Here is a 12600-nt window from a genome sequence, read left to right on the forward strand (position 1 = left end):
AAAAAAAAAAAAAAAAAAAAAAAACAACAACAAAGAACAGTGGTTCCTAGTCTTGGCTACACTAATCACCTAGAGGCCCAAGCTGCATTCCAGACAGTGCAGAATCTCGCGGGGGGGAGGAGTTGAGAGCTTGTAGATTTTAAATCTTCCCAGGTGACTCCAATGTACAGTCAAGGCTGAAAACCACTGTTTTATCTGTTCATTTTATTTTTTTAAGTTGATTTATTTAGAGAGAGAGAGACAGAGACAACACAGAGGGGAAGGGGCAGAGAGAGACGGAGAAGAGAGAGAATCCCAAGCAGGCTCTGCACCATAAGAACGGAGCCCAACACAGGGCTCAAACTCACAAAATGACAAGATCATGACCTGAGCCGAAACTGAGTCAATAGTCAGATATTTAACTGAATGAGCCACCCAGGCGCCTCTAAAAACCACTGTTTTAGATCCGAGTTGATATTTTTAAAAATGTAGAGCCAGTATTATCAATGATATCCTACTGCTGTTATAATTCTGGTACCTAATGGAGGGGGGAAAAGCATCATTTAACAATGCAGGACAAGAACAACTTAAGCTTCAATAAGTTAAACACTGAGTTACATATGACCCAGCAAATCTATTCCTAGTACGTATATTAGAGAGAAATGAAAATGCACAATCACATAAAAACTTGTACATAAATGCTTACAGCAGCATTATTGCTAACAGCTAAAAAGCAGAAAAAACCCAAATGTTGATATAATGGAATATCATTCAGCCATAAAAAAGAATGCTACATGCTACAACATGTATGAGTCCTAGGAGCATTATTTAATTGAACAAAACCGGATACAAAAGACCCATGCAGTAGGATGTCACTTATGTGAAATGTCCAGAATACACAAATCCATAGAGGCAAGTAGATTAGCAATTGCCAGAGAATGGGGGAAAAAGGGAAAGGACTGACTACTGATAGGTACAGGGTTTGTTTTGGGGGTGATAGAAATGTTCTGGAATTAGTGGTGATTGCTGCATAGCATTATAAATATACTAAAAGCCACTAAATTGTATACTTTGTTACTTTTTAAAAATTTTTTAATGTTTATTTTTGAGAGAGAGAGACAGAGTAAGAGTGGGAGAGGGGCAGAGAGACAGAGAGAGAGAGAGATGGAGACACAGAATCCAAAGCAGGATCCAGGCTCTGAACTGTCAGCACAGAGCCTGATGCAGGGCTCAAACGCATCAACCACATGATCATGACCTGAGCCAAAGTCGGATGCTTATCCAACTGAGCCACCCAGGTGCCCCTAAATGGTATACTTTAAATAGTGAACTTTAACATTATATGAATTATAATTCAACCTCTAAAAACTTGAAAAAAAAAAACCAAAAAACTTCAGGATGGAGAAAGAATATTTGAAATCAAACAGTCAAGTAAAAGTAAACAGTATGAGTAAGAATCAAAAGCAGGAAATTAATTTTGTAGCTTTTCCTATGCCAAACAATTTTCTGCCATAGAATAAAATATGGAGATTTACTTAAACTTGTACTTTATAGTCAATGAATCCCCTCCTTTCTTCTCCAAAAAGAAAAATGGTAGCTGGAAAAGAGGATAGAACAACCAAGTTAACAGATAAAAGCAACTACTGGGTGGGGTGCCTGGCTGGCTCAGTTGGAGGAGGATGAAATTCTTGATCTCGGGGCTGTGAGCTTGAGCTCCCAATGGGGTGTAGAGATTACTTAAATAAATAAAACCTTAAAAAAAATTTAAAGCAGCTTCTTGGAATTCTGAAAACATGCCTTTCCACATCTTTAAAAAGGAAAAGAGTCCAAGTTTTCTTTCTCTCAAGGAAAGAAAAAAATTTTTAATTGGCGCTTCTTGCTGTTATTAATAACTAGTACAAGAAAAAATGAAACCTAAAGAAGGCAACATCAAAATCATTATATACATGTTAGTGTATCTGAAAATGATGAGCTGTTTTTAGAGACTTAAAATGGTCATTATACAGGTTAAGCACTATTATTTTCTATCAATAAATCTTAATGTCACATTAAAAAATATCTATAGTTTAAAAACTAAAAGCCAAAAATGGAAACGGCCATCCCAGCTTAAATGAGATGGAAGTTTTAGAGGATTTTTATTTGCCTTACACAATAATGTTTTCTAAATTTTCTTTAAAGAATCTTGTTTGTTTGTTTGTTTATTATTTAGAGAAAGACAGAGACAGTGCGAGTTGGGGGGGGGGATGGGCAAAGAGAGAGGGAAAGAGAGAATTCCAAGCAGGCTCTGACACTGTCAGCACAGAGCCCAGTGTGGGGCTCAAACTCACGAACCATGAGATCATGACTTGAGCTGAAACAAAGAGTTGGATGCTTAACCAATTAGACACCCAGGTGTCCCTCTTCTAAATTTTCTTTAAAAGGATTTTTTATTTGTAAGTTTTTATTTTAATTCTAGTTAACAGTGTTATATTAGTTTCGGGTGTACAATATAGTGATTCTATAATTCCATACATCACCTGGTACTCATCACAACAAATACACTCCTTAATCCCCACCACTTATTTAACCCAATCCCTCACTCCCTTTCCAAGCTATAGACATAGACTGGTTTTGTAGATAGGTTTCACAATACTCTATTACTCTATAACTTCATTAACAGCAAGTCTATGCAATAACTATAAATCATTGATAGTAAAAAACTCTAAAAGATAAAAAATGTTGCAAGTTCCAAATGACATAAGAAAAAGTAATATAAATAGTATTTTTTTTTTTTTTTTAGCATTCAGGATGTCTGTGGGTATTTCAATTCCCACTCCTATAAAATTAAAATTTTCTTGACCACTGTTTAGGAAAATAAAATGATTATTTTTAAAAACCAAAACTCTCAAAAGATAATGCAACATATGGGGTGCCTGGGTGGCTCAGTCAGTTAAGCTTCTGACTTCGGCTCAGGTCATGATCTCATGGTTTGTGAGTTTGAGCCCCACGTTGGGCTCTGTGCTGACATCTCAGAACCTGGAACCTCCTTCAGATTCTGTGTCTCCTCCTCTCTCTGCCCCTCCCATGCTCATGCTCTGTCTCTCAATAATAAATAAAAACGTTTAAAAGTTTTTAAAAATAATGCAACACATACAAGAAAGTTTTAAATTATTCCTACGCTTTGGCCTTGTTCTACTCTTAGCAATGTAGAAGAAAATCATGGGTACAAAGATACTTTAGCCCCAGCACTATTTATTTATTTATTGGTGGGGGTGGGGGAAGAGAACTAGCAGGGGAAGGCAGAGTGAGAGAGAGAATCCCAAGCAAGCTCCATGCTGTCAACACAGAGCCCTAGGTGTGGCTTGATCTCAGAAACCAGGAGATCATGACTTGAGCCAAAATAAAGAGTCGGATGATTAATAGACTGAGCCACCCAGGCATCCCAGTTCCAGTATTATTTATAGTGTTAAAAAAAAAAAAAAAAAAGGAAACCATCTAAATAACCAATGATAGGGATTTGACTGAATAATTATGGTATAACTACATGATGGAATATTATTCAGCCATTTAAAATTCCTTTGAAGATTTAGATTCTTCCATATTTAATTTTAACCAAATCTATATATGTACATGGTTTGAAAAGTCAAACAGTTCCACAACAATAATAAACAGCAATTCCCCTGCCCTCCCTTCATGTCCCAGACTAATTCGTGCTCCCAGGACCCCAAAGGCAAAATTTTCAACAGTATTAGTTATTAGTTGTTCCAGTGTTTAGTCCCAAATTCCTAAATCATATGCTTCATATGCTTCAATTCTGGATATCATCCACGATTTTTCTACAATGAAGATATTTAGCTCTTATATGTCATCTCTTAGTTGTATATTTGTCCTTATAAACTGGCTGGCTAATTAAATTCTTGGCAAGAAATGAGACATCCTGAAGCAGCAAAGAAATCTGTTTAACTTTGGCTATTTCAGTCAAATGTAAATGGCCTAAAAATCTTTCCTCCAGGGGAGCTTGGATGGCTCAGTTGGTTGACCATCCAATTTTAGCTCAGGTCATGATCTCACAGTTTGTGAGTTCAAGCCGCATATCAGCTTGCTGCTGTTAGCCCAGAGCCTGTTTTGGATCCTCTGTCCTTCCGCTCTCCCTCTTTCTCTCTCTCAAAAGTGAATAAATATTTAAAGGAAAAAAAACTTAAAAAAAAAAAATCTTTCCTTCAAAGAATACTTTTATTAAACCCAAGGAACAAGGGTTCCATGGAACATGACTTGGAAACTACTAACCCACAGAAATTTCTGCTTAATTAATCTGTTATATGGGAACAAAGTTTCTGTTCAATTCTTAACCAACTGAGCCACCCAGGTGCCCCTGTTTCCATTCAATTCTTATCTCAGAAAATAGTCTCTGAAAATAAACCTCAGAGGTCATCTAGTGTAACTTATTTATGCTAAGAGAATAAAATGCAATACTTTTTGGCTGGCTCTGCTCTCTCCATAATACATAATCCTTCCTAGGGGAGGGGAGTGGCCTTCTGATGATAACTGAAGAGAAAGGAGTTTTTTGCAGAAGCCTGTGATCTTAGGAGGGCATGCCAGACCAGGCCCAAATGAAGAGGAAAGCAAGGCCAAGTTTGTCAGAAGAGAATGTGGTGACATCCTGCTATGGTGATTGCCCCAAAGGAGCTGAGAATCCCCTTATGCTCGTGGATGGAGAGTCAGCAGCCTACCTAATCTGGAGGCTTGGCAGAAAGAAATCCCAGTCATGGAATAAATCCTTCTTCATTCATTCCACAAGCATTTTTCAAATATTTGCTATCAAGTAAGGGAACATTTTTTTTAATGTTTATTTATTTTTGACGGGGGGGGGGCAGGGAGAGAGACATAGAAACTGAAGTAGGCTCTAGACACGGGGCTCAAACTCAAGACCCTCAAGATCATGACCTTAGCCGAAGTTGGATACTTAATGGACTGAGCCACCCAGTGCCCCCATTTTTAACATGAAACATTTATAAGGAAAAAGGAAGGAAAGAAGGATGCTCACACACAAAAGAATATAGGTGTATAGTATTTCAAAATACTCAAAGTTACACCAAAGAGAGTCCATGCTCTGATTAGGAAATTTAATTATTTTTAAGGCATTTAGATGAGAGCTTTATTTATGTTAAGGTTAGTTTCCTCCTTTTACTTCCTCTTTCAAGGTTCTTTCCTACTTCCTTCTATGAGAACAACTTTAACCATTCTTATGGAGCTCAAAAACTATGCAAATAGAAGAAGTACACCACTAAGTCTTATCTATTAAACATCTTGGTTTCAAAGAGCACAGAAGCACATGACTCAAGACAGAAACTATACTGCTCAGTGTGGAAATACCACTAAAAATCAGGAACCAAAAGATAATAATTATACTTCAGCTTTACAGAAGTACAGTTAATAACTTAATTGCTGATGTCTAACACCTAGCTGTCAAGTCCTGCTCAACCCTGGAACTTTCCCAATTCTATTCTAAGTGACCAGACCATAATCATAGAGAGGTAGATCTATATGTGATTACAATCAATGATAACAACACTGTTGAAATGGCGGCTATGGTAAAAGAAAAAGGATGCTCTATGGGAGTTAAGAAAAAGGCTCAAGAAGGCAGCATTCATTCTCCAGGTTGGAAAGACATACAATCTGGGGGCGCCTGGGTGGCTTAGTCGGTTAAGCGTCCGACTTTCGCTTAGGTCATGATCTCACGGTTCGCGGGTTCGAGCCCCGCGTCGGGCTCTGTGCTGACTGCCAGCTCAGAGCCTGGAGCCTGTTTCAGTCTGTGACTCCCTCTCTCTCTGACCCTCCCCTGCTCACGCTCTCTCTCTCCTAAAAAAAAAAAAAAAAAAAAAAAAAAAACCCATTAAGGAAAGACATACAATCTGGCAGACTTAAGTATGATACCTGGTAAGGAGACACCAAGTATAAGGTAGGGACAAAGCTTCACCTTGCCTGAATAAAGTATTCACCCAAATTATCCAGGTATTTTGGCTCCAATTCCAAGTTCACGTAGAAGCTTTCTGGTTAGCTTCTCAAATATTCTGACAGTAGGAATCAGATAGAGAACATTAGCAGTTAGATCCCTGGAAAAGACTATCCCCCCACAGTAGGTTAAAAGAGTGGAATTGTTGTTTATACAATAGGCAATAATACAGTGTAGTGGTTAAATGCCCAATACTTGGAGGCATGTTTTTAAATCCAGACTATTGTTTAATTTACTTCTTTGTGCTTCAGTTTTCATTAAAATAGAATATGTTTATTTGAACATTAAAAGGATTGAGTTAATGCATGTAAAGCATTTAAACCTTCGCTGACATGGTTTACAGTGCTCAATAAAGCTACATAATTTTTCATAACTATTAAACATCTCTCGTGATTTTGACTTAGGAATCAAAATCCAAGCATGATCAACCCTAAAAAAATTGTGATTTTTAGACTATCAAAGAAGTGTCACAATGTAAGGCCTCAGTAGCATGTAGTAATATACTAAATGTAGGTGTGTACAGCCTGGGCAGGGTGGGAAGACACAGGAGACAGGTTGTGAAGGGCTTTGTACACTCTCAAAGAAGCTGGGAATTTTATTTTATAAGCCTCAAGAGGCCACCTAAAGGTAACCTCAATTATCAAAGCATTGTTCAAATAAATTTAAATCCAAGTTACAGATCTCACAAAAATCAACATGATGAGGGGATTCCAGAAAAATACACTCATCAGTGGTATATTTTAGTAGCAATACAACCTAAATTGAAACCAAAACCAAAACATCAGGGATTAAATGACAGCAAAAAGAACCCCACCTCTACCCCAAGTCTTACAAAAGAACAGTACATGCTGTTTCCTGGCTCTTCAATCAACTTCCTCCAATTGTTGGAGGCAGTAGATCCATCTGTGTCAAGTCTCTACCCACGGCAACAAAGAAAAGACCAGTCCTTGTCATCTGGTCCTCTCTCAATCTATAGACCTACAAACAAATTATGGCACTAGAATCACAAAGTTCAGTACTCTTGGATGCAAGCAACCTCATATATTATAAATATGCATAATGCTGAGTTAAACACAACTAAAAAACAGACTTCCAGAATGTTTAAAACACAAGAACCAGAGGGGGGAAAAAAGCACCTTTAAATCAGAAAAAAAAAAGAAAAACAACCACCACCACAAAAGGGAGCTAATTTCACTAAAACGTCTAACATCCTCTTTTTCCCTTTTACTATTCGAATCTACTTTTATCTGGTGAAACCAGATAAGTAAGTTTGCTAGAAGTGTGTCACAATAGTGAATGCCATCACTGGGTTCACAGAATTTTAAAGTCCAGTGGCCTTGGCCAATCTTTAATTTTAAAGTGGGTAGATTATGGGGCACTTGGGTGGCTCAGGGTTAAGCATCTGACTTCGGCTCAGGTCAGGATCTCAAGGTTTCTGAGTTCCAGCCCCACTGTGGATGAGCTCCCTTCTCTCTCTCTCAATCTGCCCCCTCGCTCACTTGTGCCCTTTCTCTAAAAAAAATTAAAAATATAGACCGAGTAGCTTAGTTCCAAAGCAGTATTTTCCCGGGTGCAGAGTAAGAATACAAGATGATTTCAGCTGTTATGTAAGCAACAGTCATGTTTTTAAACAGTTCTTATTTTTCATTATTTTAAATGTTTATTTACGGGGGGGGTGCAGAGCCCAATGTGGGGCTCAAACTCATGAACTGTGAGATCATGACCTGAGCTGGAATCAGATGCATAACCAACTAAGCCATCCAAGTGCCCCCATATATAATTATGTATTTAATAGTTACATGTATATTATAACATGTACTAGAAAAGGATATAAAATTCATAAAAACCATGATTTCACAGATTATCACTTTGGAAATGGGTAACGTTGAAAACAAACCTATTAAAAATATGAAGTAAAAATAACACAGATGATCTTCTAAAAGACAAAGTTTACAATGGCAGTATGGTTCATAATGAGTGAAATACTGACAGTTGTTCTATGAACAACTTGGGCTTGTTTCTTTATTTACCTGCTTCCTTCTTGGCTCAAGGCTATGTTCTGAATGATTACAAAAGATGTGACTTTTAGTTAAGTGAGCTTCCTACTATGCTTAAGTTCATTTAGAGTAAAAGAAGCAAGCACTAAGATACATACAGAAATACTAGTTTAGAGGAAAGAGTGTTATACTGTTAAGAAAATAATGGCACAGTAAGTCATTGGTATCCTGAAACTACAATAACAGCAATTTTCTAGTGCATATCCACATACAATAAGCACTCCCCCCAAAAATAAATAAAAAATAAAAAAGCCTAGTAACACTGATAAATATTTGAGCTGTAGGCTGTTGCATGATCGTTTTATTCACTTTCACGTGATCTGTCAAAGGGGCATGGTAATGTGAGAAGAGGTGTTTCTCCTAATATTTATATGAACGCGTTCTCTCTTGCCAAAGGAACAAAAGACAATTAACCATTAGATGCCTTAGGCATCAACTGTGACTGTGGAAGAAACATTTTTTAAAAATCTTACTATGAAATATTTTAAGGTTAGATTTCAAAGTATTCTAGTTAATGATGTCCCGTGAATTTAAAGTGCGGTATTTTCCAGGCTAGAAAAGAACGTAGGAGAACCATTTATATCTGGACGTATCTGCCGTATTTTACCCGCAAATGTGAAAGCCAGTCTTAAGAGCACCAAGGCAGATGGAGTAATAAATCTCTCAATTCTTGAAGTATCTGCTACTAAGAAGCAGCTACATTATTTTCACATGGCCGAGGGAACGCTGTCAGAAGCTGCCAGTATCCAAACAACCCTCTCCAGTGGTCCTCCCCCTACTCCCTGAAGATGACTAGCAAAAGGCAAAATCATACTCCCTCTCATATTTGACGTCTTTTGGTTTCCTCTACTCTCATGTACCTTTCCTAACACTGTAGTGATTGACTTAAAAAAAGGCTGAAATGAAACAGCACTTTCCAGTACTTCCTCCCTACCCCCAACTACTTCAGACTGGAATTGTGAAATTCGTTCTTACGGATCCTTCGTTGAGCCTGCAGTAAAGCCACGAGGTAAGAATGGACTTTCCTACAGAGCATGGACTTTCCAACGCCACGAACCTCAGAGACCTTCAAACAACTAGTTCAGAGCTATCCGATACCTTGTGGTCGCCATACAGTCTATTAATCACGACCACGGCAACACTGTAGGGAACAGGGAGTGGGAGTTTACCTCTGCTTGGTTTTGGGGAGGGGACCTGCGAACCACCAACCCGCCACCCTTCCTCCGCCGGCCCCTCGGTAGTTTCCCGGTGCCTTGCGTCCTTGCTCAGGGCCCGACCTGGCCAGTCCAGTCGAAAGCACCTCCTCCTCCTCCCCATAAGCCCGACCCCACCAACTTTTAAGCCATCACAATAATACTCTTTCTTCTTGGGACCTGATCCCAATCTTCAACCCGGCTAGTTCCCTCAACCCCACTCCTGGAAGCTCACCAAGCAGTTCCGGCCACTCCTCTCTCGCGCCGCAGCAGCTCGAACACCCCCAGACCGGACCTGGAGCTGCGTCCTCCTGACGCCTGCGCGCGCCGGGCAAGCGCGCCTGCGCACTTCCTGGGCCGCGAGGGCGCGGACACACCCCTGGAGCCACAGCCAATCACCGTCTGAGGGGTTTAAATCTCCCTGCCACGCAGGCGGAGAGCTTGGGGAGTCACCCGTTAACCGGATAATTCGAATCCCTCCCGAAGGTGGGATGTATTCATACAACAAACATTTGTCCAGGGCAAGCCATCTACTGGATGATCGCTGAAGAAAAGGCGACAAGAAAGCCTTCCCCGCCCTCCAGGGTCTTTTGATCTGTCTAGATTAGAGATCGATATGTAAACAAATAATAGTGGATAGAATTTAGTGGCATCAGAATGTCCAAAGCGGAGTTGGTACAGAGTAACAGCAGCGTCTTATCCTTAGGGATGTCTGGAAGGGTTCCCAGAGGAAGCGACTTTTCAGTCAGGAAGGCTAAATAGGAATTCTCGCAGAAGTCTGGGATAGAGGGTGATAGTTTTCCAGCCTGCGGGAACAGCGTATGCCATTAGGAACAAGCACTTTCTGTAAATTCCTTGTAGTTCATCCTGCTCAGAGGCTTAGAGCTCATCATGTATCTCCGGGTGAAGTGAGGAATAACCTTTAAATAGTCGGCAACGGGCTAGATCTTGGTAGTCTTGCACTTTGGAACGAGTGAGCCTGAACTTTATACTATGGCCACAGAAAGCCACTGGAGGGTTTTAAACAGATCCGGGAACTCTTCCAGGCACCTCTATTGCACAGTACTGGAAATTAATAATTAAAAAAAAAAAAAAGCACTTCGAAGGAGCCTACTTCTAAGGGTCAAGGAAAATGAACCCTGAGAAGTATCTTTTGTATATAGTAACACAGAGGTCATTGGTGATCTTAGTGAAAGCTGTGTGGTGGAATGATGAAGTTGAAAGATAGATTGCAGGAATTTGGAGAGAGGGGAGGTGCAAAAATGGGGAGAGGTTATAAAATGCTTTTGGAAAATTTGGCCTTAATAGACAAGGGATCAAAGTTTTTGTTTCTGTTGTTTGGATTTTTGTTAGAATGAAGACAGGAGAAACTTGAGCATGATAGGCAAGATACAACTGAGGAGGGAAAATAGTTGAATAAACAGAAGTGTTACTAGGTAAAGATCTTGAGAAAATAAGAGTAGAAACGATCCAAAGCACTGGTGGGAGGAACAGTCTTGGAATAGAGATAAAGATACCTACTCAATTATAATAAGAGGAAGTATGTGTCTGTAAGTCTGTATGTTTAGTAACAGGAAGTTAAAGTTCTCATCCAATGACCTCTGTTTTCTCTGTGAAGTGGGAGATGAGGTCATTTGCTAATAGGAGTTGAGAGTTTTAAGGAAAGTGGAGAAGTTTTCAAATATGGTTGTAAAAAGTGACAGAACAAGTTGATCAGAGAAAGATAGCAGGACTGGTAAGCAGTGTAAAGGGCCTGTATAAGACTGGTAAAAATGAGTTCTCCACCTTCTACCTTGGTGTGTGACTTTCTCAAGCACCAATCATTTCTTGTTGGCAGAATTGGACAAAATGTATGGTGAGTTTATTTATGGTGTATTTATTCATGGTGTAATGCCATTGTTCTCAACCAGGGACATTTTTGCCCTTGTGGGGACATTTGGCAGTGTCTGGAGACATTTTTGATTGTCAAAACGACAAAGATTGGGGTAGGGGATATAAAGAGGATACTACAGGCATTTAGTGTCCAGGGATGCTGCTAAGTATCCTGCAATGCACAGGGCAGCACAAGAATCATCTCCAAAATATCAATAGTCCCATAGTTTCAAAAAACCTGATCTAGAATTACCTTGATGCTCACCAATGGCTGACCTTGGTCTTCTACAAGCTTTTCTTTGGACTATGGCCCTGAGTTTATAGGGCAAAGTAGTCCTTCCACTGCATGCCTTTAAAAGAGAGTAGAATGAGCAGCATACCTCAAACCTTGAGTGTTTAAAGGACTTGTGATGTCACAAACACACAATTGGAATAGTTCCTCAATCCTCTAGAAGTAAACTGGAGGTGCTTGGGTGGCTCAGTCAGTTGAGTGTCTGACTTCTCTCAGGTCATAATCTTGGAGTTTGTGAGTTTGAGCCCTGCATCAGGCTCTCTGCTGTCAGCATTGAGCCTGCTTTAGATCCTTTGTCCCCCATCTCTCTGCCCCTCCCCTGCTCATGTGAGGGCTCTCTCTCTCAAAAATAAATAAATTAATTAAACATATAAAAAATAAATAAACATAAAAAAAGAGGTTAGAAACAAGTCTGGACTTACACATAGATGGAGATGCTTGCTTTGATTTTAGGTATCACAGGTCTTGTTAAACACAGACATTATCAGACATTCAATAATATGGGAGGAGTAACACTTCATCACATTATTAATCCTAATGTAACTTGTTTTATCTGATGATTTGTAGTCACTAAAATAAGAGGGAATGAGTATGGGGTAAGTTTAATAAAGGAAATAAATACATTAAATATTAAGAATCATTGGTATTCATGTATTGTTTGCTCTTTGACAGGCAGCCATTCATGGATAGGAACTTGACCTATATTATATCTTTTAATCCTAGCAACACCCTGAGAGAGCATTATCCTAATTTTAACTATGAAGAAACTGAGGTTCTAAGAAAACTTGCAATTTGCCCAAAGTCATAAGTTACTAGTGGCTAGGTCAAAATTTGAACTCAGATCTGTCTGTCCTCAAGCTCTTGCACCATCCATTAAGTTTCAGTAGTTTCCAGGGTAGGAATAGTTGGAAATTTAGCTTAAACAATTGCCACTGCATAAAGGGAATGCTGAGGATTTAGGAAGAGAGCAGAAGCAAAAGGAAGGCCAGGGAAGAGAAAAGAGAATGAAAAAGGAACGAGAGAGGCTAGTCACAGCTGCGTTCAGTGCAACAGAGTTAACTCTTCCTCAAGCTTGCCTGCCGGCTTTAGATCTTTCCTTCTTTTTGAGTAAAGCTTCTTTCCCCTGTGTCCGTTGTTCACTCTCGTGTGTTCAAATAAAGCTAGATTATTGAGAAAGGCGGACAGCAAAGGGGGAAAAAAAAAGGAGAGCCTGGC

General features: G+C 39.4%; 1 protein-coding gene across 3 annotated transcripts in view; it reads right to left on the reverse strand.

Annotated features, from left to right (window-relative positions):
• The window catches only part of SNAP23 (synaptosome associated protein 23), a 35727-nt gene extending 26180 nt beyond the window's left edge, over positions 1-9547 (reverse strand). For 2 of the 3 annotated variants that reach the window (XM_077764596.1, XM_077764593.1), the window contains exon 1: positions 9457-9547. The gene's annotated coding sequence lies outside the window, so the exon portion shown is untranslated. The remainder of the gene's footprint in view (positions 1-9456) is intronic. The other variant, XM_077764594.1, reaches the window with a different exon arrangement.
• Positions 9548-12600: the final 3053 nt, after the last annotated feature.

The sequence above is a fragment of the Crocuta crocuta genome, unplaced genomic scaffold (assembly GCF_008692635.1).
Source record: "Crocuta crocuta isolate KB4526 unplaced genomic scaffold, BGI_CrCroc_1.0 scaffold102, whole genome shotgun sequence".
In the NCBI taxonomy this organism is placed as follows: Eukaryota; Metazoa; Chordata; class Mammalia; order Carnivora; family Hyaenidae; genus Crocuta; species Crocuta crocuta.